Raw genomic sequence first — 5816 nt, forward strand, 5'->3', positions numbered from 1 at the left:
AAGCAAGATCATTATGTTAACCTAATAAAATCCTCAAGGACATAGCCTCAAACTTCGCCAGGGGAGGTTCAGGTTGGACATTAGGAAGAATTTCTTCTCAGAAAGGGTCATCAGACATTGGAACGGGCTGCCCAGGGAGGTGGTGGAGTCACCATCTCTGGATGTGTTTAAGAAAAGACTGGACATGGCACTTAGTGCCATGGTCTAGTTGACATGGTAGTGTCAGGGCAATGGTTGGATTCGATGATCCCAGAGGTCTCTTCCAACCTGATTGATTCTGTGATTCTGTGAATCATCTGAATAACACAAGCTAAGCAAATCCACTCAGTTTTACCTGCATTGTGCTCAGTGACTGTTTGTCCAGAGCCTAAACACACACATGCGAGCAGCATCCCCAAATACAACACTCAGTTTTTACTACAAGAGCACGTTGCATTGAGGGGTGAGTAAATGCTCAACTTCCCAGCTGAGAGAAAATAAACCCAAGAGGACATCCAGCCTCATCGCCGTTATGCAGTAACAGGAGCGTGCAGTAAATGTCACCGCACCATCTCGCAATTTTAGCTGCTACTGGTGATTTTATAGAAGGTGCTCTGGATACTTCACTTTCCCAAACCCTCCCTCAGTACTCTCTCTTGCCAGGCAAAACTAGCATATCCCTGTAAATAACTCATCACAGGTAGCAAACTTTACTTTCAGCATGCAGCTCATCAGAGATACAATAAAGCATTCTCTGAGCTTTGAAGTGTTCTCAGTGGGGTGCTGAGGAAGGAAAATATCAGTAACATTCCTGACTGAGAAAACAGAGCTATCTGGTTGAGGGAGTGTGACACAGCAGAGATAAGAGCTTGGAGGCCACAGTACCCTCTACTCATAGTTTCCTTGAAAGGAGAAGGAGGAGAGGGTGGTTTTCCTAAACTTATATATACGTATCTCTGTGTTTAATTGTTGTCTCTGAGGATTCTGATTTCTCACAGCCCTGAAAGTAATCTTTGCCTGCGTGCCAAGAGTTGCAAAGCTGCCTTTTCATGACCAGGCTAACTACTGATCCTGTACACTGTGTGTATTTGTCCACTCTGCTCTTTCTCCCACAGGTCATCCAAAGGCTTCTAGAATAAACTCTCCTGTAGAGGCCTTGATAATAAGTTTTATGTTCCGTTCGCTGAAGGAAGCTTCCCTTGACAAACAGGCTGTGAAAGCAACAAACTCTCAAGAGAGCAAAGAGGGGATGTGTGAGGCTGGACCATGAGCTGCACACAAGTGAAACTTTCAGATTCTGCAGTTCTGATGTCTTATTTATTTCCAAATGAAAACAAAAAAACCCCACCAACCAACCAACCAACCAGCCACTTCCCCTGACTTAATAAGACACCAGAGAAGTTCTCAGATATTAGGACAAACACCATCCTCTCTCTCGCTAATCACTCTCAGAGCTTTTCCATTTCAGCCACATTGTGTTATAGCGTTTCTTTCTCACGTGCTGCATTCTGCTTGCTCATCTCTCCTAACCTCTTCATGTTCAATAACATGAACTTTTCCACTTCAACTGAAAGATGGACAGCTTTCAGATGCCACGGATCCCTTTTTTCTCCAGACAGCATTATCTACGCTCATGGGAAAACAAACAAAGGGTATTAAAGAAAAGGAACCCTAGGAAAATACCAGTCCACCCTAACTGATCTGAAATCACTGGTGTCTGTTCTGCATAGTACATTTAAATAGGAGCAAGGCAAGAATCTAGCCATTCCTCCTTTTCGTGCTTCCTTTTGGCTGTTTCCCCTCTTCCTGAATATTGCTGCCCGTGACGTTCACTGCTATGTATTCGACTGATTTAAGATGTGCGCCATGTGGAGTACAGGCTTGTGGACATCTTGCTTACAAAGTACCTTGTGCACTATAAATAATCATACACCTGACATTTATCAAAAAAACCCCAGAGCATTAAAATGGAAAAAACCCTCAATATCAGGTTTAATTTAAGCCACCCCCACATGCCAATGCAGGCCAGATTTGATTCACTGTCTATTATCCAGAGTTTTCTAATGCTCTAGATTGATATACCCTCAGCGAGGAAGAGCTATCTGGCAAAGCGAGACTGCCCCCCGCCTTCTCTTACGAGTTTATTTTGCAACAGATTATTTAATACCCCTCCGAGGACACCAAGTCAGGGAATAAGTGTAGGCTGCATGCCCACTCCACTTCCCAACTACAAGTAAATATTGAGCTGAAAAAGAAGCCAGCCTAGACAAGCCTTAAATTCAGAAATATCAACCTTGTAATTATAGACGTAAAACCTCTGAAGGCAATTGTCTGTTTGGATGCGTTTTCTGTGCTCCCAGCCAGGGCTCTGCTATCAGCTGAACCATCCTCAAATTCCATGACGTGATGACCGAGGAAGGCTTGATTACTTGGCTCAGTCCAAAATTTTTCATGAACAAGCTGCTTTGCCTGGACCTGAAGACACAACATACATATTTTGCCCTGTTTTCCAGGGGAAAAATTAATGCAAAGTTCAGAAGACAGGGGAATATCTTCCACCACACCGTCTCATGAGAACACGCATTTTGTCATAAAAACACAGAAATTGTCTTTGTTCTTACTAGTAGCCTAGCCATTTAGCATTAGAGGGAGTGCTGCATAGTCTCATGCCCCTGGATCTAGTCTTGACTCAGATGTAAGAAGGTACAAAATTATAATTAAGGTCTTATGTTTTTCTCTGTTACTGTACTGCTTTTTAACCTAATCTGAATTAACTTAAATTCTGATTTCTGTTTACTTGTTCATACTGAGCTACTGCTAACTTTTCTCATTCTGTTCTTTTCTTTTTCAGTGTCGCTTGCTCCTGTAACTTTCTTATTTGAGGCCTAATGAGAATTCAGAGACACCTTATTACCACAACATTGCCCTCAGCATCCAATTAGCTAAAATCTCTCCACAGCAACTAATTGCAAGTTCAAAGATGAGCTTTGGAATGTCAAAGAGGAGTTTGGGAGCCGAACTTGTAGCAGAGCAGACTGACTGGCACCTCCTTCGTCCAGTGAGAGCCTGGAGCACCAGTCACAGGAGTATTACAAAAACCTGTGCAAAGCAGGTAAGGACCTTGCCTGACTTTTTCAATCCCTCAGAACTTTAGCACTTCCTCTTGCAGAGGCATTGAAAACTCTCAATTTGCTCTGCACCACCTGGCCCAAATTTCAGTACTGATTTTGGGAATAATTTAACTGAATCCCACTATGGGTGTTCAGTCCCTTTAAAAACCTAACTCAGTAAGGCATGTGAATGAAAGATGTCACTACAGCTAGTACAGGATGTTTATAAATTGTAATTGTAAAGTAATGCTCAATAAGATGATAGGGTGCTACAAAATGCTAATGAGTAAGCACTAGTTAAGTATTTTTCTCAAAAAAATTGAATTTTTCTCTACTGAACTCTTTTAAATACCACAACACATAGGCTGTTTGCTTTCTTTTTACCATTCCTCCCTTCAGCAGTTTACTTACTGGTATGCAGATAGATGTTTTAATGAACTTTCTGATTAGTTATTGGTATCTGGATTCCTTCACCTTCCAAATGCCACTGAAATCTATCACCAGAAACGACCAGGACATCTCCTGTAGACCTCATTTGGATATAAGGCAAAATGAAGTTAGAAAATATTTTCATGTTCTGGCATTTTGCAAAGCTTTTAGATATTATATGCATAACTTTTATATAAAACTTTGACAGGAAAAAAAAAAGAATTTGCCAGGTTTCTTGGGTTTGTGGCTTTTTACTCTTGACTGTTTTAAAACCAAACTGTGATTTAAAACATTTTTTTAAAACTGATGTAAAGAAAGTCACAGCATGGAAGAGACGTTCCAAACCAAACAAGTCCATTTTCTCTCTCTTGCTAGGCTGTTTTTTTATTTATTTCAGTTGGTGAAACTGAGCACTTGACGCAGACTCCTGACACTAACACACAAAACCATGGTTTTCCTTTTAATAAAGTAACAAAACTCATTTGGGGTAACAGTGTATTCCTTATAGTGATAAACTACTTGGATATGATCTACAATACAAAACTAGGGGGGAAATTGCTACATACCCATCAGTTTTGTACTTATCATCTGCTTTAGCACAACTCTGTGCCTCTCTGTGTGTCACCAAGTCTGCTGCTCAGGGTAGTTAGCTGGAACAGGTCAAGTATCCATTGCCTCCACTGTCATTGCATTTTGCTCCCACCAGAAGCAGATCCGCAGTCTGCTGGGCATCTTCAAAGATTAAATTCTTATCCCATGATACTTATAATTGAATTAAAGTCACTGATGAACATTATCAACCTTAGGAGATACGGGGGAGGAGTGGAAAATGGTAACGGAAAATAAGATAGTCTTTATATAGCTCGTGCTTATTTTAATGACTGGCATAACCAAGCGTATTTCCTGAGCCTGTGTAGTGGTGCACTCACTCAGAAAATGTCAAGGCGGGACAGTTAGTTTTAACACAATTGTACCCAACCACTCCCAGCAGAAACACCTTATTACAGTATCAGACAGACCCCCACCCATCAAGCCTGCTGCTCTTTGTTGCTGCTGCTGTAAGTAGCACCCTTCAAATGGTGTGTTATGTTCTAGCAAATACATTCCCAAAAACCAAGGGAAAATTTCATCCAAGTCTGCAAAAAATGACTGGGTCTTCAAATACAAGCCTCACATGTCACCTAGTTAATAATAAAATACAAATCTAATGTATGAAACTTCTCCCAGTCTCTAAACAAAATATAAAAGCTCAGAAATTTGGGAAATGTAGAATTTCATCAGAACCTTCATTCCTCTGCATTCATTTCTTTCTGCTGCTAGCCCATGTCAGTTAAATTGAACACACTCTTCCTCCTCACAGACAGCACCCACCATGAAACAGGAGAAACGTTTCATGCTTCACTTATGAGACTCGAAACTGCCCTACTCACCTGCCTGCGCTGAGCATGGTCAGCAGCAGGTGCTCAGGTGAGCAGAGGGAGGAGGTGGGAGGGAACTCCTCCCTACCATGTCAGCCCAGCTCCTGGCACTCACAGCAAGGAAATTTGTTCAGAAATTTGCTGAGCTGGAGGCTGAGCCTCACCGCATCGAGCGGCCAAGGATTACTCTTGAGCACATTTCTGCTTAAGGACAACACCCCTACCGACAAGCTCCACAGCACAGCGTGGAGCAGGGAGGGGGGAAACCCAAAGCTCTTTTGCTTTTGGCTTTGACCTGTTGCCAGCGCAGGCACACTAAGCTGCGGCAAGGCCCGGCCGAGGCCCGCTGCCTCACAGCCCGCCCCTCAGCGTCTCCCCTCAGCCTCCGTGAGCGGGAGGCCACCCACGGCCTCCCCAGTGAAGTTCCCTCTCTCCCTCCGCACCGCCTTCGCCCCCCGCCCGCTCTCCCGACCGGGAGGGCTGGGGGGGGGGGGGCGGCGCAGCGGGAAGCCCCGGAGCAGAAGCAAACAGTATGAAGCAGCCGCCTGCGCGCAGCCGAGCATGTCCCCCTCACGGCCGCCTGGGACCACGAGCGGGAAGGAAGGAAGCGGCTCCCCGCACCAGCGAGCACGGCGGCAGCACCCACCTCCCGCCGGGCTGCGGCCTACCCCGCCACACGTGACCGGGGCCCTGCGGCCGCCATTTTGTGCGGGCGCCCTCAAGGAACGCCTCCCGCCCCTGCCCCCGCCCCAGCCCGCGCTCACCCCGCCCCCCGGCCGGGCCCGGGGGTGCCTGGCTCGGGAGCGCGCACAGGGCGGCCGGCGGCGCGCACGCGCGGGGGGCGGGGGGGGCAGCCGGGGGGGGGGCCGGGTCAGAGGAA

The 5816-nt window shown here is 45.6% G+C and overlaps 1 long non-coding RNA gene across 3 annotated transcripts; it reads right to left on the reverse strand.

Moving 5' to 3' along the window:
* Window positions 1-1267: 1267 nt before the first annotated feature.
* Window positions 1268-5669, reverse strand: LOC137670471 (uncharacterized). Of its 3 annotated transcripts, none has more exons than XR_011049300.1 (4): window positions 5583-5669; window positions 3501-3611; window positions 2273-2454; window positions 1268-1604 (listed from the first exon to the last, which is right to left on the reverse strand). It is a non-coding gene; the product is annotated as an uncharacterized lncRNA (long non-coding RNA). The 3 variants fall into 3 exon arrangements; XR_011049301.1 differs by having other exon boundaries at window positions 3501-3619; window positions 5583-5666; XR_011049302.1 differs by lacking the exon at window positions 5583-5669 and adding an exon at window positions 4085-4318.
* Between the last annotated feature and the right edge of the window lie 147 nt (window positions 5670-5816).

Source organism: Nyctibius grandis, chromosome 1 (genome assembly GCF_013368605.1).
Source record: "Nyctibius grandis isolate bNycGra1 chromosome 1, bNycGra1.pri, whole genome shotgun sequence".
NCBI classification, from domain to species: domain Eukaryota; kingdom Metazoa; phylum Chordata; class Aves; order Nyctibiiformes; family Nyctibiidae; genus Nyctibius; species Nyctibius grandis.